Genomic DNA, 22,275 nt, shown 5'->3' with positions numbered 1-22,275 from the left:
AACACTTTCATGTTGGGGTTCTGTCCCCAAACATCTTCATTTCATTATACGAATTTAGAAGAGGTATAGTATACACAAAACCACAGATTACCGTCACCCGTATTGAAATGGAGTTCCAGTCTAAGAATATGGCAGAAGACTTAGAAAATGTCTAGGAGACTTATTTTGTCAGACATGGAAAATGAAACTGCAGATGCAGCAGTAGTATTGTACTCCTATTGTCAAGCCTCTATTAAGTCAGAATACTTACTAGCTTCTTGCTTCAAAACCAGAGGCAACACCATAATCTCACAAATGGGGAAGATTTAATGCTAGACTTAACCAGTATCAGTCAACCAATAAATCCATGTTTCTAAATGCAGTAAGACACAGAGAGAGAGAGAGAGAGAGAGAGAGAGAGAGATACATGCAAGCCCATGCATACTTACCGTATATACTCGAGCATAAGCCGACCCGAATATAAGCCAAGGAACCTAATTTTACCTCAACAAACTGGGAAAACATATTGACTCAAGTTTTATTTGACTTATATTCGAGTATATACGGTACATATCAGATAGCAATGAAAATGTCTGGGCAGCTGTGCATTTCTAAACCATTTTGCATTTTTTAACTTTCCATTGATTTTATTGTATGTCACTTTGAAATCTTATAATAAACAATGGGCTCGCTCCCTTTTTTGGAAAGAATTCTCATTTCAATATTTTTTAAACAGGGAGTATCATATAAAATGATGGGGGAAAGACTGGCTTTCCATAAAGTCCTCCCCTAAACAGGGAGCTGTGTGATCATTCCTGTTCCTACACAGGAGAGTCCTGACAGCCTTGATGTGATGAGAATATCTCAACAACATTGTCTTTCTATGATCGTTCCACACTTTTCTCACCTGGATACATTCAGCCATTCAGGATAAAAAGATGCAGTTTTTTCACAAATTGATTGTTTTCGCATTACTTCCTTTCCTAAAAAGAATCTGGCGGGTTTCTCTGTAATTGTTTTATGCAGGAAAACCTGATGCATTTTGATTACGATCCCATTAATGTCATCCTGCCATGCTCTATGTGTTAAAGCACAAACGTGACTTCATTTCCTAACTGCCATTCAGTCAATGGGTTGCTTCAGGAAGTGTTCTATTTCAGGATAGTTTTGCTGAGCTATCCAAGTGCCTTTTAACATGTTATTTCCTTCATGATGTGATACAGGTAAACTCTTTTTTTTGCAAATCTTGCGCAGCATAAAACAAGTAAAAATCAAGCACACCGTGAAATGGTGCAATACACAATTTACAGAAAAGAAGGTACCATTGTCGGATAAAGTCTATCTGGCAAAAAAAAAAATAAAGGAAGTTTTTGCTCCAGTTTATATCCAAAGCCAGAAGTTGCTCAGCTCTGACAAGAGTGGCAAAATAAATGGCCTTGGTGCACCTTCTGATTTATTGTTTCTGTTGTTGCTGCTGTTGTATGCTTTCAATTTGCTTCTAACTTATTGGGACCCTAAGGGGAATTTGCTACAGGGCTTTCTTGGTAAGATTTATCCAACAAGAGTTTGTCTTTGCCTAAAAGTTCAGAGGGTATGACTTGACATGGCCACCAAGAAGGTTTCCATGGCCCAGAGGAGATTTAAATCCAGATCTCCAGATTCATAATTCAATGTCCAAACCACTATACTAGACTGGCTCTCCTTTCCAACCCTACAATTGGCCCTCCACATATTGGGCTCTAAATTTCACATATCTGATTTGTGTATTTGTGGATTATTTCTTGCCGCGCTATGCCATTTTTAATACAGTAATATCTTATTTGGCAGTGTTCAGCAGACATTACTATAACCTTTCTTCTGAAAATGCATGCAAATACATTATTTAAATCTGAATGTGATCCAGTATTGAGTAGAATTTTATAGTTTTGTATTTATATATGTTTATATTTAGTATACTTACTGTCAAAAACAAGATGACAACATTGAAGAAGTAATGTAAGTGCAGAATTACTACAGCAGCATGGCGACAAAAACATTAAGCAATATCAGGAAGTTGATGACAGGGTAGGACGGATGTATTTTGCAAAGTGATTAGTTAGAAAAAAACATGTGTGAATTTCATCCTAAAGCTATCTGATAAGAACTGCAAAATAAAATGAAGTGTGTAAAAGTGCTGCTTATCTATAATCAATTTCTGATGCACAAAGAAACATTCCAGAAATGCCTGATATTCCTTGGCAACAAATTGTTCAGAAGTTAATATGCTAAGTGTAGATGGCAGCTGTCCATAAAACGAAATATGTGGTCCCAAATCTTTAGGAATCCCTATCATTTTTTTTTTACATGCAAGTAGATCAGACAGCTGTTTTTTTTTTAACACAGTTGGGATCTAGGGTGGGCTCGGCTTGCCATTTATAATGATTTTGCTAAAACTTAATTGAAAACACCCCCATTTTTACTGAATGGCAAGACAGATGCTTGTCTACAGCAACATTTAATGTAGTTATTTCTTTTTCCATGACAAGGTATAAAAGAAAAGCAACAACCTGGGACTAGTAGGGAACATCAAGACTTCAGCTATGGAACTAGTGAACCAGGTGATTTGGAATTAGCTTCACAAACACTAACTGCTACAAAAAATAATTGCCAAATGGATAAGCATTTGCTTTGAAATGTCTTGCAAAAAAAAATTCAACTCAGGAAAGATTCAGAGACCATAAAGCCATACTGTGCATTTTCTCTGATGCTAAACCAAAACAGTTCACAGCTACCTAGAGGGAACGTTCCTGTGATCATTTGAATCACTTGTGAGAATGGGGTGAGCTCCTGCTGTTAGCCCCAACTTCTGCCAACCTCGTAGTTGCAAATATGAGTAGAACAATAAGTACTCCTCTGACGGAAAGGCAATGGCGCTCCTTGCAGGTGTCTATGGACAATGCTGGCTCTTCAGCTTAAAAATGGAGACGAGCTCCAACCACCAGAGTCAGTTACGACCATACTTATCATCAAGGGGGAAACCTTTACCTTTACCTTAACTGCCATGGCTCAATGCTACAGAATCCTAGGTGTTGTAGTTTTACCAGATTTTAGCTTTCTCTTCCAAATAGTGCTGTTAGCTGACCAAACTACAAATCTCAGGCTTCCAATAGCATTGAGCCATGGCAATTAACGTGGTGTTAAACTGTATTAATTCTACAGTGCAAATGTACCCCAAGACTCCTGTAACATCCTTAAAATCTCACAAATTATTATTTACAACATAAACTTTCATGAACTAGAGTTGGACTCAAAAATACCAATATAAACAAGAGCAACTACGTATGATAATTCTCAATTGGCATGAAGTTGCTCCTCAGAGACAGGTCTTGATTCTCATATTAGGCACCTTGTTGCAGGAAGAACTTCTATGAAATAAATTATTCTGATTGTAAGTTCTTTCTCTTTCTCTCTCTCTCTCTCTCTCTCTCTCTCTCTCTCTCTCTCTCCCTCCCTCCCTCCCTCCCTCCCTCTCTCTCTCTCTCACACACACACACACACAATGCCAGTTTGTACTTAGTAAAACATTTAAGGCAGTATTAAGCAGGATTTATACCAGGATTGAGAATCATGCAGTCAGACACTGTTAGATACAACTCTCAATAGCTCTTGTCAACAAAGCCAATGATGGAATCCTGGGAGTTGCAGTCCAATATCATAATCAAAGGTCCCCCCCCCCCCCCGATATAAATACACCACAGGAAGAAGCGATGGGATATCAGACAGAATCTGGTATCTTTAAAGCAGGTACAGAACAGATCAGTATATTTTGAGAAATACTACACAAACATGCTCCTACTAAGAAAGACTGTGTGGGACTGGATGAATTTTGACAGATATGACCAAGGGCAAGGAAGAAATACGGCACCTTAAATAAACAAATTGACTCTTCAGAAAGCCAATTTAGCAAGCTAATGAATTCAATAACCCTATTTATTTCAAAAACTAAAAGGCTCGTTTTCCCAGTATCTAGCCCATTACTACAGACAGAGCTAAATGGGCCACAACTTTGCACCAATCCGAGAGACAGGTAGACAGAAACCAAAAATTATCTACAGACCTCTGCCATGATAGGGTCAAGGAAAAGAGGAACATAATGAAATGCAGTAGAGGGCTTGATTTGTCATTAATTGTCTGCTTTAGATCATTTACAATTGGAAAAACAAAGGTAAAAATAAGCTTGTTTTCTTTCACAAACCCTCAGCTCCTGTTTCATTTTTGTTGCAAATGGTAATGAAACTAAATATATGAAAAGAAGTGGAGAAGCACAAACACAAGATAATAAAGAAAACCTTTGTGGCACCATGTAATCTCCAACCTCCCAGGTTGATATTGAGAGAACAATACCTCTGGATTACAGTAACATCCTTCCTAATATTTTCTATATCCCCTTTTGAATCAAAGGTAGCAATTAAAACAAAGGAGCATTGTGGAATGTAATGATGAATGTAATGCATGATGAAAAAGCACAAAAAAAGTGTGGTCCCTTACAAACTAACAAACCAACCATTTCCCAGCCTATTTAGTCTGATGCTTGTGAAATGGGACTGCAAGAAAAATATTTATACTATAATTAAATAAAATATATTAGGCTTTACAGTGCCACAAGACTTTGGGTGCATCTACACTGTAGAATTAATGAAGCTTGACACCACTTTAACTGCCACATCTCAATGATATATATAAAGGTAAAGATTTTCCCCTGACATTAAGTCTAGACTCTGGGGGTTGGTGCTCATCTCCATTTCTAAGCCAAAGAGCCGGCATTGTCCGTAGACACCCCTGAGGTCATGTAGCCGGCATGACTGAATGGAGTGCCGTTACCTTCCTGCCGGGATGGTACCTATTGATCTACTCACATTTGCATGTTTTCGAACTGCTGGGTTGGGAGAAGCTGGGGCTAATAGCAGGAGCTCACTCCGCTCTCCAGACTCGAACCGCCGACCTTTCGGTCAGCAAATTCAGCAGCTCAGCAGTTTCACCCACTGCGCCACTGGGGGCTCAATGATATGGGATCATGGAAATTGTGATTTGGGTCATCAACACTATTTGGCAGAGAAGGCCAACAATTTATAAACTGAGCCATGGCAGTTAAAGTGGTGCCAAACTATGCTAATCCTACAGTGTAGATGCATTTTTTGTTTCAACAGACTTAAGTGACTACCCCCCTCTCATATTATTAAAAAAATATATTATTTTTCACATGGAAAAATACAGAAATTGAAAGATTTGGTTCTCCCTTCCTGTGCTTTAAAATGTGCTTTAAATGACACCACACACTTTGACAATCAGTTGTAGACTGTGCCTGGATCTATACTGCCATATAATCCAGTTTCCAAATCCAGATGATCTGCTTTGTACTGGATTATATGAGTCTTCACTGGATTCGGAAACTGGATTGTATGGCAATGTGGATAGGCCTAACTCTTCAGTCCTGAATAGGCATAGCTAGGACTGTGCTGCAATAATACTGTTGCCTTTTGGCAGATAAGCTATCCATGTCCTCTGCTTCATAATGTGTACCATGCAAATACAGCATGGTTTTCTATTCAGCTTATCTGGGTGAGGTGCTCAAGCCGCCCGTTTACATTTCTTAACCATAGTTTAAAACCTGATTGCCGGCCGGAATTCCTAAGGGCTAGTCCAAATACATGCTTATTTTTTTCATTCTGGAGGATCAGTATTGCTATTAAGTGTGGAATAATCCACTATGCAAAAAGTATCCTCACAAACAATTGGAGAAATCATGTTCAGCTTGGTGAAGAGAAAACTCGGGGCTGACATAAATGCACTCTAAATACCAGTGAGATGAGAAAGGTGCTAGTAATTTTCTCCCTCTTCAGGATTTTGAATACTGTGCCCTGGAGACTGGACTACAACTCCCAAAATCCAGTGGCCATAGTGGCGAAGGGATTCGGGAAAATACTCCAATACAATGCAATCTCTGAAACGCTCATTCAACTTGGGAGTGCACATGGAGGCATGGGAGCCATTTGCTACTCTGCCTCATCATTCAGGGGATGCCCCAGTTGTACTTATAATCCCCAAAGCCACTGAGTAGCACACGATTACTCAGAAGCCACCTTCCTCATTTAACCCAACCTGCTGGGGATTACCAAGCACTAGCTCTGCTGAGGCCTAAATGCTCTAATAAGGCACCATATCTTCTCTGATCGTGGAAACTAAGCTCAATCAGCCCTGGTTAATACCTGGAAAGGAGACTACCAACACATACAGTAGACCAGGCATGGGCAAACTTCGGCCCTCTGGGGGTTTTGCACTTGAACTCCCACAATTCCCAACAGCCAGTATTTTTAAGGGAACAGAAAACCAAGGAGTTACACTCAACAAGGAGAGAACGTGAGGCTTATAGTTTTGTATCCTTGTATCTGTAGAATGTGTTTAGTAGCGAGGTTGTATGGTTAGGATACCCGATTTAGGTTGGGTTCTGTTAGTTGTTAGTAGACATTCCTTTTTCGAGAAAGCGTTCAATTAAGCCAAATAAGTTGTAGGGTAGCTCTGAGTTTTTGTCTTGGTTTTAATGTTTCTATGATTTAAACTATGTTTCCTGTTCCAAATATTGATGATTTTATGGGTTGTTGTAACATTGTTCCTGTATTTTTAAATTGTTTCGTTGTAGCTGCCTCGGGTCTGTGCTCCTAGAAAGGTGGGATATACATTTCTCAAATAAATAATAGTTTGGCTTTTAAAAATCAAGACAAAACTTTTGTTTTTATGAATCAAACACAGATAGTTAAATAAGGTAAGATCAATATAATGTGTAAGTGTGACCTAATTTTTAACTGTGTGGTCCTTCCTTTCAAAGTAGTTGTTATGTAGCAGTGCTAATATATTGTATGCAATATCAATAATGTTGTAATTTTTATTGTGTCTGAAGCGATTTGAGAACATACTGCAAGTCACTTCTGGTGTGAGAGAATTGGCCGTCTGCAGAGACGTTGCCTAGGGGACGCCCACATGTGTTACCATCCTGCTGGGAGGCTTCTCTCATGTCCCTACAAGCTATAGCTAACAGATGGGAGCTCACCTCGTCTCACAGATTTGAACTGGCAACCTTCAGATCAGCAAGCTAACCTTCAGGTCAGCAGTTCAGCTGGCACAAGAGTTTAACCCATTGGGTCACTGCGGCTCAATGTTGTAATATATTATATTGCATATTGTATATAAAGGAGCCCCAAATGGTACTTTGGGTTAAACTGTTGAGCTGCTGAGCTTGCTGACTGAAAGGTCAGCAGTTTGAATCCTGGGAGTGGAATGAGCTTCCGCTGTTAGCCCCAGCTTCTGCCAACCTAGCAGTTGAAAACATGCAAATACAAGTAGATCAATAGGTACAGCTCTGGCGGGAAGATAACAATGCTCCATGCAGTCATGCCGGCCACATGGCCTTGGAGTGAGCACCAACCTCTAGAGCCAGACACGACTAGACTTAGGGGAAAACCTTAACTTTTACCTATATTGTATATACTACAACTTATATCTATATATATAAAAGGGTAATGAAATTTCGGCCTAGGACAAAACAACAAAACTACACATCCCAGAAACACTAAACTTGGCAGCACAACCCCTCATCCATGCCTCTACGTTCATACAACAAAAAGAAAAGAAAAATCAATTCCTAATTAGAGGGAGAGGAATAATTGTTTTTATCCCATTGCTGCCAGTTAGAAAGCTAAGCTCTGCCCACTTGGTCTCCTAGCAACCCACTCAGCCCAGGGGACAGGCAGACTTAGGCCTCTTCCCCACTTCCTATAAAATACAGATTATCTGATTTTAACTGGATTATATAGACCCAAGGCCCTTCCACAGAGCTATATAACCCATTTATAATGGACTTAATGTAAGGTAAACTCTTTACCCTTTATCTTAACTACCACCAATTCCTCAATACTTTTATTTCCCATACCACCATACTTCGCCACAGCAACGCGTGGCCAGGCACAGCTAGTATTATTTAATACCAATAGTATAATGTACTGGTAGTGTATTATATATATTGTGCTATAATCATATAGTACAATATAATAATGTATTATAATAAGATTTTATATTATATTATTGCATATAATATTACTAGTATTATAAATAATATGTAATTATTTGTGATATAAATGAGGATTTTGGGGGGATTTGGGGGGGTTGTTTATTTTTATCTTTGTTCAGCTTCTCACAGTGTTGAATGTTTGTTGATATCTGTTGTAAACTGCCCACAGTTTCCTCGGGGAGACAGGGTGGGATATAAATGAAGTTTTTTTTATTATTATACTCCAGAAATTTCATTTGTGTGCCACAAGCTATGTTGAATTAGGTTGCCGTGAGTTTTCCAGGCTTGAATGGCCATGTGCCAGAAGCATTCTCTCCTGACGTTTCACCCACATCTATGGCAGGCATCTTCAGAGGTTGTGAGGTATATTGGAAAAAACTAAGCAAGGAAGTGTTGTTGAAGGCTTTCCTGGCCGGGATCACAGGGTTGTTGTATGTTTTTTGGGCTGTATGGCCATGTTTCAGAAGTATTCTCTCCTGACGTTTTGCCCACATCTATGGCAGGCATCCTCAGAGGTTGTGAGGTATATTGGAAAAAACTAAGCAAGGAAGTGTTGTTGAAGGCTTTCATGGCTGGGATCACAGGGCTGTTGTATGTTTTCTGGGCCGTATGGCCATGTTCCAGAAGTATTCTCTCCTGACGTTTTGCCCACATCTATGGCAGGCATCCTCAGAGGTTGTGAGGTATATTGGAAAAAACTAAGCAAGGAAGTGTTGTTGAAGGCTTTCATGGCTGGGATCACAGGGTTGTTGTATGTTTTCTGGGCTGTATGGCCATGTTCCAGAAGTATTCTCTCCTGACGTTTTGCCCATATCTATGGCAGGCATCCTCAGAAGTCGTGAGGTATACCTCACAACGTCTGAGGATGCCTACCATAGATGTGGGCGAAACGTCAGGAGAGAATACTGGGTTGTTGTATGTCTTTCAAGCTGTGTGGCCATGTTCCAGAAGTATTCTCTCCTGACGTTTCGCCCACAGACGTTGTGAGGCATGCCATAGATGTGGGCGAAATGTCAGGAGAGAATACTTCTGGAACATGGCCACACAGCCCAAAAGACATACAACAACCCTGTGATCCCGGCCATGAAAGCCTTTGACAACACAGGAGAAAATACTTCTAGAACATGGCCATACGACCCAGAAAACATACAACAACCCTAAGCAAGGACGGTTTATATCTGTGGAAGGTCCAGGGTGGAAGAAAGAACTCTTGCCTGTTGGAGGCCAGTGTGAATGATTTAATTAATCACTTCTGAGGTGACTTCTGAGGTGATTTAATTAATCACTTCAAATGCACAACAACCCAATGATTCCGGCCATGAAAGCCTTCGACAAAGTTTGGGCGGTTTCATAAACTTTCCCCATGTTTTTATGACAGAATCAATTCAGAAATGGCACTGATAACCCTGGAATATGGTAAAAGGGCCTCTCCTGAGAAACCTCTTGGACACTCATGAGGGGCGCGTGAAGGCGCCAAAACACACCTCTGGTCTGCCCAAAAGGACTGGGCTGAAGTGGGAGGAAGAGAGAAAGAAAGGCCACAGGAAGAAGAGGAAAGGGAAAGGGAAAGGGCGCCGGACCTACCAGCTGGGAGACCTTCAGGAAGAGCCGTATAGGCTGGAGGCGGTTGAGGGCCCACCCGGGGCAGCAGCGGGGCGCCTTCCCCTGAGGGGGCTGCTCGGCCGGGAGCGTGGTCGCCTCATAGACCCGGCCTCCGTTCTCCATGGCTGAGAAGGGACGGCGACGAGGAGGAGACGACGACGCAGCAGCAGGTCCTGCAAGAAAGCGAAAGGGAAAGGCGGTCCCGCCCTGAACGAGGAGGGAGGGAGGGAGGGAGATGCCATAGCCTCCAGGAGGAGGAGGAAGACCGACTGTTAGGAATTGTGGGAGTTGAAGTCCAAAACAGCTGGAGGGCCCAAGTTTACCCAGGCTTGGTGTATACACTAGTACAGGCGAGAACAAAGTTGGGCCCGCCAGGTGTTTTGGACTTCAACTCCCCCTTCTAATACTATACCATGCTTCATACCTGATGAGAAATTCAGAAAAGTAGTTGTATAGTAACACTAGCTATGCCCGGCCACGCGTTGCTGTGGCGAAGTATGGTGGTATGGGAAATAAAGTATTGAGGAATTGGTGGAAGTTAAGGTAAAAGGTAAAGGTTTTCTTCTGACATTAAGTTCAGTCGTGTCTGACTTTGGGGGTTGGTGCTCATAAAGCAGATAATATGAGATTATAAATTGGTTATATAGCTGTGTGGAAAGACCTTGAGTCTACACTGCCATATAATCCAGTTCAAATCTGATAATCTGTATTTTATAGGCAGTGAGACCTAACTCTGCCTGTTCCCTGGGCTGATTGGGTGGCTAGGAGACCAAGTGAGCGGAGCTTAGCCTTCTAACTGGCAGCAATTGGATAAAAACAATTATTCCTCTCCCTCTAATTGGGACTTTATTTTTCTTTTCTTTTTGTTGTAACAACCTAGAGGCGTGGATGAGGTGTCGTGCTGTCAATTTTCGAGGTTGTGGGGTGTTTAGTTTTGTTGTTTTGTTGGTCGCCGGTATTCCATCACTCTTTTATATATAGAGATTATTCTGTACAGTAATGGGTTGAATTATTACATTCCTAGCCTCACTCCTGTAAGAAAACAGGAAAAAATTACATCATCACAAAAATTCCATACCCATATTATCTCAGCATTTGATAAATGGTAGGATTCGTTTCAGTTGGCCCATTATGTTTCAACACTGTTCCCCAAAGCACAACTACATACTAATTTTAAATTAAATGCAGTGAGCAGTCAGTGCTATTTTTCCATCCATATGCTGGCTTTAACAATTCTATCTCTTAAAATGTCATCTCTAGGTAATTATAAAATAAAGGTAAAGGTAAAGGTTTCCCCTGACGTTAAGTCCAGACATGTCTGACTCTGGGGGTTGGTGCTCATCTCAATTTCTAAGCCGAAGAGCCGGCGTTGTCCGTAGACACCTCCAAAGTCATGTGGCCGGCATGACTACATGGAGCGCTGTTACCTTACCGCCAGAGCGGTACCTATTGGTGTACTCACATTGGCATGTTTTCGAACTGCTAGGTTGGCAGAAGCTGGAGCTAACAGCGGCCGCTCACGCCGTTCCTGGGGTTTGAACCTGGGACCTTTCGGTCTGCAAGTATAGCAGCTCAGTGCTTTAACTCACTTCGCCACCGGGGCTCCTTAATTATAAAATAAATTATAATAAATTATTATAAATAAATTATAAAATAACTTCCTACTTATCCCCCATGGATGCATATCGGTATAAGTTACACTGGCTTTATTAGATAAAAACAGCTTGAGCTGGGCGGGGGGCATTTTTCAGATGACACACCTAGGAACTATAGGCAACACACTAATGTGTCCTGACACAGTTTGGAAAGCTCTGGAAAGGAAAAAATATATAGTCAGTCTTCAAGTTAGAAACAACTGACTTACAAACCACTCATAGTTAACAATGGGGCTGAGACAACAGGAAGTGAGAGAAATCTACCAGCCAGGGAAATCCACTCCTGAAAGAGTTATCATGGGGAAAAGGGGCTTCCACTGAAGCTTTCTCACCAATCCTTGTTTCCATAACAAGCCAAATTGTTCAAAATCCAATTTTCACATGGTCAGAAAAAGTGAGGTGAAATCTTCTGAACAGGGGCATAGACAGCAAAACAAGCACCATAGGGGTGTGAATCCATTCCTATTGTCTCCAAATATATGTAGGCTGGACTCAGCTTAAGTGGCTGAGGGGGAAAACGAAGGGGCCTGAGGCCAAGAATTGTGGGAGTTGAAGTCCAAAACACCTGGAGGGCCTAACTTTGCTCATGACTAGGCAGTCCCCAACCTATGAACAACATAGGTGATGTAGTTTTGTTCTTCTGTTGAATTTGTATGTCAAGTCAGAACAAATACATTTTCTAAGTGTCACTCCAGCCAAATAAGTATAACAAATATTATTATTAATATTATTTCCCAAGCTGCCCTAACTTGTATCGAACAGGAGCCGACATCCTATTTTATTGTAAGTGGCCTTATGTTGACCCTTGTCTTTCGTAGTTTTCTATGACTGTGTCCAGAGGAGGGCGACTGAACTGATCAAGTGTCTGGAGAACAAGCCCTATGAGGAGCAGCTTAAAGAGCTGTGCATGTTTAGCCTGCGGAAGAGAAAGCTGAGAAGAGACATGATAAATGTGTGAGGGGAAGTCATAGGGAGGAGGCAGCAAGATTGTTTTCTGCTGCCCTGCAGACTAGGATATGGAACAATGGTTTCAAACTACAGAAAAGGATATTCCACCTGAACATTAGGAAGAACTTAACTGTGAGAGCTGTTCAATAGTGGAACTCTCTGCCTCGGACTGTGGTGGAGGCTCCTTCTTTGGAGGCTTTTAAGCAGAGGTTAGATGGCCATCTGTCGGGGGTGCTTTGAATGCTATTTCCTGCTTCTTTGCAGGGGTTGGACTGGATGGCCCACAAGGTCTCTTCAACTCTATGATTCTATTATTCTAAAGCAAGGCATCCTCAGTAGTGGTTTTGGCACTTCTGAGATATCTCTAAGTATATCTCTCAGGGTCCTTCCAGACAGGCCCTGTATCCCAAGTTCTGATCCTAGGATTTCTGTTTATCCCTGATTATCTGCCAGTGCAGACTCATATAATCAAGTTTAAAGCAGGGAACCTGGGATCAGATCAGTCCTTAAGCTACAAACAAGATAGGTAATGTAGATTTTTTCTTATGTTGAATTTGTATGTCAAGTCGGAACCAATACATTTTTAAAGTGTAACTCCAGCCAAGTATATTTCTCACAGGTACATGTGGCCCCAAGGAAGCTGCCATAATTTATATGGGACTGGAGCTGACATCCTATTTTATTATTCCAAGAGTATATGGTAGGCTGGTTTATTAATAAGTTTAGTAATGAATTGTGAATAGGCAGCATTTGATTGGAGCTCTATATCCAGAACTCAGGTTAGTGTATCACATTAGCTCACTGTTAGTGAATTACATAAAACTTTCCCAAGCATATTTTCCAGCTTCTCAAAGTGGATTACAGGTAATACAAAGTACAGGAATCCCTTGGGTTGCTAACAAGATAGGTTTGTTCTGTAGGTTTGTTCTTAAGTTGAATTTTTATGTCAGTAGGAAAGGGTAGCTCCAGCATGTATAAATTTGGAGAGCATAGGAAAGTGTTCACACCACTATGGTGCTTGTTTTGCTGTCTGTGCCCCCATTCAGAAGATTTCACCTCACCTTGGATTTTGAACAGTTTGGCTTGTTGTGGGAGTTGAAGTCCAAAACACCTGGAGGGCCGGAGCTTGCCCATGCCTGCTGTAGAATGAATGCAGTTTGACAGCACTTCAAGTGCCAAGCCTCAATGCTATGGCATCCTGAGATTTGTAGTTTGGTGAGACACAGGCCTTCTTTGGCAGAAAAGACTCAAGTCTTTGTAAAACAATTCCTACAATTCTATAGCATTGAGCTATGGCAGTTAAAGTGATCTCAACTTCATCATTCTGAATAGTGTAGGTGCATCCCCTGATTTATGCACTTTATACAAAATCCAAATGGTTCATTGGTCTAGGGCACATGTGTCAAACTCAAGGCCCATGGGCCGAATGCGACTCTCCATGTCTTTTCATGTAGCCCTCCAGATGCTAGATGACAACTCCTGATTCCTCCTCATTAGGCATCACAACTAGAGCTGATGGGAGTTGTGATACCTTACCATCTCCAAGGCTGGAGTTTGTTCTGTTTAGTCAGGAAAGTGGGGTTTATATTATTATCCATTTTATTTTGTTTATATTGTTACATTGTTTACTGTTACATGTTGTGAGCTGTGCGAGTCCCCTCAGGGAGAGGGGCGGGATATAAATAAAGCTGCTATTATTATTATTATTATTATTATTATTATTATTATTATTATTATTATTATTATTATTATTTAGGAACAGGTTCATTTTAAAAGTGTTAAGTCCAGCCTACATATATTTGGAGACAATAGGAATCGATTCACACCCCTATGGTGCTTGTTTTGCTGTCTATGCCCTTGTTCAGAAGATTTCACCTCACTTTTTCTGTCCATGTGAAAATTGGATTTTGAACAATTTGGCTTGTTATGGAAACAAGGATTGGTGAGAAAGCTTCAGTGGAGACCACCTTTTCCCCATGATAACTCTTTCAGGAGTGGATTTCCCTGGCTGGTAGATTTCTCTCACTTCTTGTTGTCTCAGCCCCATTGTTAACTATGAGTGGTTTGTAAGTCGGTTGTTTGTAACTTGAAGACTGACTGTATTTTTTTTTCCTTTCCAGAGCTTTCCAAACTGTGTCGAGACACACTAGTGTGTTGCCTATAGTTCCTAGGTGTGTCATCGGAAAAATGCCCCCCGCCCAGCTCAAGCTGTTTTTATCTAATAAAGCCAGTGCAACTTATACTGATATGCATCCATGGGGGATAAGTAGGAAGTTATTTTATAATTACCTAGAGATGACATTTTAGAAGATAGAATTGTTAAAGATAAAAAGCCAGCATATGGATGGAAAAATAGCACTGACTGCACACTGTATTTAATTTAAAATTAGAATGTAGTTGTGCTTTGGGGAAAAGTGTTGAAACATAATGGGCCAAGTGAAATGAATCCTACCATTTATCAAATGCTGAGATAATATGGGTATAGAATTTTTGTGATGCTGCAATTTTTTCCTGTTTTCTTACAGGAGCTAGGCTAGGAATGTAATAATTCAACCCATTACTGTACAGAATAATGTTACTATACAACTACTTTTCTGAATTTCTCATCAGGTATGGAGCATGGTATAGCATTTGAACACTGGGCTAGGGAGACCAGAGTTCAATTCCCTACTTGCAAATTGTCTGGGCAACCTTAGACAAGTCACATGTTCTCAGTCGTCACATCAGGCTACTTGCATTGGGAGATAGTAAAGAATATATACAATATATGAAAGAGCTTTATACCATTGCTAGTTCACAACCATGCCTTGAGAATATCTTTCCAACTCTTCTGACAAAATGCAGCACAAACTGATCTACGTTATATGTTCTTTAGAATGCACTTAACACTAGAACAGTGTTTAATGCAGCTGAGAAGTCTGTTACCTCCCTCTTGTGGACATCTACAAGAACTGTAACAGATGTTCATATGCACATTAAAAGTAATTTAGGAGTCCCAGGTGGATTAAACCCTTGTGCCGGCAGGACTGCTGACCAACAGGTCAGCAGTTCGAATCCAGGGAGAGTGGGTGAGCTCCCTTTATCAGTTCCAACTCCCCATGCGGGAACATGGGAGAAGCTTCCCACAAGGCAAAACATCCAACATCCAGGCATCACCTGGGCAACGTCCTTGCAGACTGCCAGTTCTCTCACACCAGAAGCGACTTGCAGTTTCTCAAGTCACTCCTAATCCCACCCCCCACCCCCAGTAATTTAGGAATATGGTGTATCTGGTCAGGAGAGATTAACACTGTAAAGAAACAAAAGAGCAGCAAGTCAGGTCAGCCTCACATCAATACCAGGCAAAGTTCTGGAAAAGATCATTAAGGAAGTGGTCTGCGAACACTTAGAAACAAATGCGGTCATTGCTAATAGTCAACACGGATTTACCAATAACAAGTCATGCCAGACTAATCTGATCTCTTTTTTCGATAGAGTTACGAGTTGGGTCGATACAGGGAATGCTGTGGATGTAGCGTACCTGGATTTCAGTAAGGCCTTCGACAAAGTCCCCCACGACCTTCTGGCAAACAAACTAGTAAAATGTGGGCTAGACAAAACTACGGTTAGGTGGATCTGTAATTGGCTAAGCGAACGAACCCAAAGGGTGCTCACCAATGCGTCGTCTTCATCATGGAAAGAAGTGACAAGTGGAGTGCCGTAGGGCTCCGTCCTGGGCCCGGTTCTGTTCAACATCTTTATTAACGACTTAGACGAAGGGTTAGAAGGCACGATCATCAAGTTTGCAGACGACACAAAACTGGGAGGGATAGCTAACACTCCAGAAGACAGGAGCAGAATTCAAAACGATCTTGACAGACTAGAGAGATGGGCCGAAACTAACAAAATGAAGTTCAACAGGGACAAATGCAAGATACTTCACTTCGGCAGAAAAAATGGAAATCAAAGATACAGAATGGGGGACGCCTGGCTTGACAGCAGTGTGTGCGAAAAAGACCTTGGAGTCCTTGTGGACAACAAGTTAAACATGAGCCAACAATGTGATGCGGCTGCTAAAAAAGCCAATGGGATTCTGGCCTGCATCAATAGGGGAATAGCGTCTAGATCCAGGGAAGTTATGCTCCCCCTCTACTCTGCCTTGGTCAGACCACACCTGGAATACTGTGTCCAATTTTGGGCACCACAGTTGAAGGGAGATGTTGACAAGCTGGAAAGCGTCCAGAGGAGGGCGACTAAAATGATTAAGGGTCTGGAGAACAAGCCCTATGAGGAGCGGCTTAAAGAGCTGGGCATGTTTAGCCTGCAGAAGAGAAGGCTGAGAGGAGACATGATAGCCATGTACAAATATGTGAGGGAAAGTCATAGGGAAGAGGGAGCAAGCTTGTTTTCTGCTGCCCTGCAGACTAGGACACGGAACAATGGCTTCAAACTACAGGAAAGGAGATTCCACCTGAACATCAGGAAGAACTTCCTCACTGTGAGAGCTGTTCGACAGTGGAACTCTCTCCCCGGGGCTGTGGTGGAGGCTCCTTCCTTGGAGGCTTTTAAGCAGAGGCTGGATGGCCATCTGTCGGGGGTGCTTTGAATGCGATTTCCTGCTTCTTAGCAGGGGGTTGGACTAGATGGCCCATGTGGTCTCTTCCAACTCTACTATTCTATGATTCTATGATTCTATGATTTAAGTGATAAAGTTTCCTTATAGATACCCAGTTTTCTCTGCCATCATTAAATTAGTATTAGTGTACCCATGGCAATCCTAAGCCAAGCTTCTCAGGGGGTTTTGTTTTGGCAGAATTTGTGCAGAGGAGTTTTGGTTTTACCTCCCACTGAGGTTGAGACATTCTGAGTTGCCCAAGGTCACTCAATTTGTTTCTCTGGCTTAGCAGGTATTTGAACCACAGTCTCCTAGTGATCTAGTCCAACACTCATACTCTTAAATTACATATTGTGTCTCCCTAAATTTATGTAGTTCTTAAAAGATTGGACTCAATCTGAATTCCAAAAAAAAGCATTTGTACAAACATTTTGAAAATAAAGGAAATCTATTTATCACCTTTCAGAATGAGAGGTTGATACTGTGAATAGTCATTCTAGGGAGGATAAAAAAGCAATGACCATGGGTTAACCCCTAGTGCTAATCTGATTGAGGCAGGATCAAACACAGGGGTCCCCAAACTAATGCCAGCAGGCCAAATGCGGTCCTCCGTCATTTACCCAGCACCCAGCCTAAAATTTAAACTTAGGGTCTCCCTATGTGTGTGCGTGTGTGTGCGTGTGCGTATTAACATGTATTTTCCTGTGTGGAGGTAGATTGCTCCTTCATGCTCCCCAGAATAACCATTCATGCAAAGTATCAACCCCTCATTTTCAGTAGGCCAAAGGAGCAATCCAGTATGTATGGAATATCCTTTACCTTTAAATGTAAAGGCTTCCCCTGATATAAAGTCTAGTCGCGTCCATCCATTTCTAAGCTGAAGAGCCGCTGTTGTCCGTAGACACCTCCTAAGTCATGTGGCCTGCATGACTGCATGGAGCATCGTTACCTTCCTGCAGAAGCGGTACCTATTGATTATTCACATTTGCATGTTTTTGGACTGCTAGTTTGACAGAAGCTAGGGCTAATAGCGGGAGCTCACTCTGCTTCCTGGATTCGAACAGCCAACCTTTCAGCCAGCAGGCTCAGCAGCTCAGCGATTTAACCCGCTGCGCCACATACTCAGGCCATTATCTCCGGGCTGGGCCCAACAACCATTCTCATTCAGCACAGTCTGCAAAACTTGATCTGTCAAAGTGGCTTGACTTAGATCTGTATTGTAATGTTTTGTGACATTGTCAAAGGCTCTTTTCAACCAGCAGCTCCCCAAACATCTTCAATTGAAGTTGCCTTTCTAATGGGCTGTTGTTGTTGCAACCAGTGTGGTGGAGTGTGAACAGATGCATTTGTGGCCTACCGATTATCGCAAAAGCATAACATAGAAAAAATACAGTTTTTAATCATCTAGACAACATTTGTTTAGATGCTCTATCTCTCAAAGTCCTCAAATTAAAGGAGACAAAGTTTCTATTCACCAAATCCTTCTCATCCATCATAGATATACTTTTACTACACTTCAGACTTCCAACGAATACCACTTTGTCTATGTATAGAAGTTCAGGATTTAGGCATAACATGGACAGTTCTAGCATCTGACTACCTATCCTCTATTTAATGATTCAGGAATAACAGATGGATCTATGACTAAAAATGACTTATCATTAAACCTACAAAAATTGATTGGTGGATAGACAGAAATGCCACTTCAGGAACCCATGGAGCTGACACCAAAAAGAGCACCTTGAACTAAAGACACCTTAGGGTTTTTTCCCCCAAAGATTCAAATAAGGGAACATGTAAACTAGTTGCTTATTGGAACTAAATCTTTGGTAAATACTCTTGGAGCTGAAGGGTAGAGGTACACATTGATAATGATGACTCTTGTATTGAAATGAAGAAATTACCTACAGAATGGATTAATGGAAACTCGCAAGTGTGTTTCCCATAAACATATAGATAGCAAGGAGTCAACCTAACTCCAAGTTGTCCAAAGTAGTTTGTCTCTATTTCAAATATTTTATATTGCACAAATTAATTAAAGTACTTCAGGTCTGAATATAATTCACAGTCACCTACTACATTATTGCTGCCAATTTGCTTGTATCTAACCATGCAAATTATCCTGTTTTATTGAATTTAAACCCAAAGTATGAATACTTTCCTCAACAAACTCTTCAAATGATCAGCCTCAAGGAAACCAAGTCCTACTTACAATTAACTTTTTAATAGGATATTATTCAGTCACTCTCCAGCTCTTCCACATGATCACCAAAAACTGATTCCAATTCTATCAAATCTAGGTCAGCCACTTACATTAGTTAATGTAGCCCTATTTACTGCATGAATTAATGTATCTAAATGTTTTGGCTTTTCTTTGCATTTCAAAGATGTATTGGAATAAATTATGTCTTCAATTCATTACTTGTTCCTCCATCTGCCCATCAGACTGCAAATTATTTATTTCATTGAATTAAATTATTCCTCACTTATTATTACCACTAGCTATTGAAGCTACTGGATCACGTTGAGCAAAATAAATTACATCACTTAAATTATTAGATTCATTCATTGTATTTAATAAATGCTGATTATTTAATGTTGATTGAATTCCTGCTTGTTGTTCTGCCCTAATTCCCTAAATATATTTGCCACAGATAGTAGTATTAAATGGAGAGTCATTATTAATATGAGAAGCTCTAACTTCTAGAGATGACTGGTTAATTTTATTTGTATTTGTCACACCTATATTATTAAATTAAGATGTATGTGTTGAAGCTGACTATCCTTGAGAGGATGTTCCATTGATAGGCATGCCAGATAATTCATAAATTGACTCAGAGTACTTGAATTCAAAGAGGCTCTTTTCTCTTTCAGATTGTAGTTCTTGATTGACTGACAAGACCTGTGCATCAAAGTGCATGTCTGCCCACTTAACTACTTAACTGAACCTGATTGCAAGCTTCCTTTCTGCAGATTCCACTTCTCTGCTGGAATCTGTTTTCAGAATAACTAGAAGTCTCTTGAACTCCAAGAACCCATTGCCACTTTTAACGGGCTTACACAGTATAATTTTAACTGTAAATTTTGTCTTACTTCTGTCTTTTTCTTCTTAGCACTCTATTAGTTCAGTTTCCTTTATTTTTTTCCAACGTTGCCTCCTGCTGTGGAGATCAACCCTCACTTTCGCTGGAAGCGTTTATTTTTAATAGCATTTCCGCCCTCGCTTGGCAAGTGAATGTTAATATTTGTGACACTGCATTGCTAACCCTCCATGATCTCCCAGTCCTGTGAGGAATTCCCTTGATAGATTATCACCTTGTCGTGGTGAAGGGGGTTGTGTGTTCCAGTGAACCTGCGGGCATAGCCGTCGGAGTCATGTGCTCCCAGGAGGGTTTCCTTGGGCAGCAGTGCAGCAGTGGAGGAACCAGACCAAGCACAATCTAAACTCAACGGCGGAGCAGGTGGATGGTAACATGATACGTTACAATGGCTGTGAAGGTGGGAGAAGGTGCAACAGATGAGAAGCCAGCGGTCAAAAGTTTAATTCATGTCACTGGATGGGATCCTCATTCTGTGAAGACTGTGCTGATCATTTGTGCACTAACCTCCACACATAAATTCACACACTGGTGTCTTCCAAGAAAAATAAAACAAAACCAACAAAAGTCTCATGGTGATCAGCAAGCGGCGACAGGAGCAGGACTGTGAAATCTGGAAGCCCCTATTCACAGACTCGCATATGGGCGGTAGATATGGATTCAGCCACTCAACCTCAAGTCAGAGGCAGTTGAGTAGTTCGGAAAGTGTATCCAGAACTGAAGAGCCCTTTTGAGGATCCACTCTGCTCCCCCCTATTCGGGGAGGGGTCTAGAAAAGATGTTGATTGAAATTGAATGCACAGATGTCTATAATTTTCCATTTCACTGTCTAGAAAAGATGTCCTAAACATAGTCTGCCTCTCTTATCCCTGACTTGACTACCGCGTCCAGAGGGGTCACTACCTTGTAGCCAAAAAAAAAGAAAAATTAACTTTGGAACGTGGAACATAAGGACATGGTTGGACAACACAGGCAATGAACACTCAGAATGCAGGCTATTATTGCAGAGGAGCTGAGACACTTTAACATTGATATAGCCGCTCTTCAAGAGACCCGGAGAACAGGAGAGGGACAGCTGAAGGAAGAAAAAGGAGGCTACACCTTCTGGAAGGGACTGCCTGAAGAAGAACAAAGGAGTTGGCTTTGCTATCAGAAACAACCTGGTGAAGTATCTGTCTAAAGCACTCATCACATTTATGAACTACTCTCAACTCTGAATCTTGCCAAAAACCAGCAGGAAACCATTCTAAGTGCCTATGCACTAACACTACATGCTGACGAAGACATCAAAGAAAAAAAAAATACTGTCAGCTGGACACCATCCTATCAAATACCTAAGGAGAACAAAATCATCTTCCTGGGAGATTTTAATACAAGAGTTTGACAGGATTTTGACCTGTGGGAAGGGACCATAGGAAAAGATGGGATTGGAAACAGCAACCTGATTGGCATCCTTCTTCTCACCAAATGTGCAGAACACAGCCTCATCACCAACATGCTCTTCTGCCAGAAAAACACACTCAAGACATCATATAAGTACCCCCGGTCAAAACATTGGTATTACTATGTAATTATACATGCCAGAGACCACCACAATGTGCTTTTCACAAGAGCCATGACAAGTGCGGATAATTGCTGGACAGACCACAGATTAATTCCATTCCTTGATGGCCATCAAAATTGCCCCCAAACACAGACTTCAAAAAAGAAAATAGATAAGGGAAAAAATGAACATCTAAGCCCTCCAAAAGAATCCTTCTCCAAACAACACTCAAGGATCATCTACCCACAGAACACCCAGAAAATGTTGAGGAACATTGGAATAAACTGAAGACCTCTATCATCACAGCTTGTGAAGAAACTATTGGATACCAATCTAAGAAACACCAATACTAGTTTGATGAAAATGATACTGAGATCCAACAGTTAATTGATAAGGGAAGGAAAGCCTTCCAAATATGGCAGAGAGACACCAACTGTGCTGCTATTAAAAAAAAGATCTACACTAGTACAAAAGCAGAGGTCCAAAGAAGAACAAAAAAACTCAAGAACATCTGATGGACAAAAAAGGCTAAAAAAATCCAACACTCTGCAGATGTCCATGATGCACAGGGTTAAAACCGCAAAGGTCATCTATGGCCCAACAAATCATGGCATACAGCTCCCTACCATAACCTCCCTAACCAAAGCCCCAACATGACCAAAGTGCTTCTCTCGCAAATTCCACAACAACAAACCAGGGAGGAGCTTGTAGCACTGCCTAGCTTGGAGGAAGTCAGCAAGGCTATCAGCCAACTA

At 41.2% G+C, this 22,275-nt stretch overlaps 1 long non-coding RNA gene across 1 annotated transcript in view; it reads right to left on the bottom strand.

Annotated features, from left to right (window-relative positions):
- cmtm6 (CKLF like MARVEL transmembrane domain containing 6) overlaps positions 1 to 22,275 on the bottom strand; it is a 41,588-nt gene that overhangs the window by 13,316 nt on the left and 5,997 nt on the right. The window contains exon 2 of the long non-coding RNA XR_009999800.1: positions 9,665 to 9,855. This is a non-coding gene — a long non-coding RNA (CKLF like MARVEL transmembrane domain containing 6). The remainder of the gene's footprint in view (positions 1 to 9,664; positions 9,856 to 22,275) is intronic.

This window comes from Anolis carolinensis, chromosome 6 (genome assembly GCF_035594765.1).
Source record: "Anolis carolinensis isolate JA03-04 chromosome 6, rAnoCar3.1.pri, whole genome shotgun sequence".
Classification (NCBI taxonomy): Eukaryota; Metazoa; Chordata; class Lepidosauria; order Squamata; family Dactyloidae; genus Anolis; species Anolis carolinensis.
The sequence above is the reverse complement of the archived record's forward strand: the minus strand, read 5'-3'. Positions and strand labels throughout refer to the sequence as shown.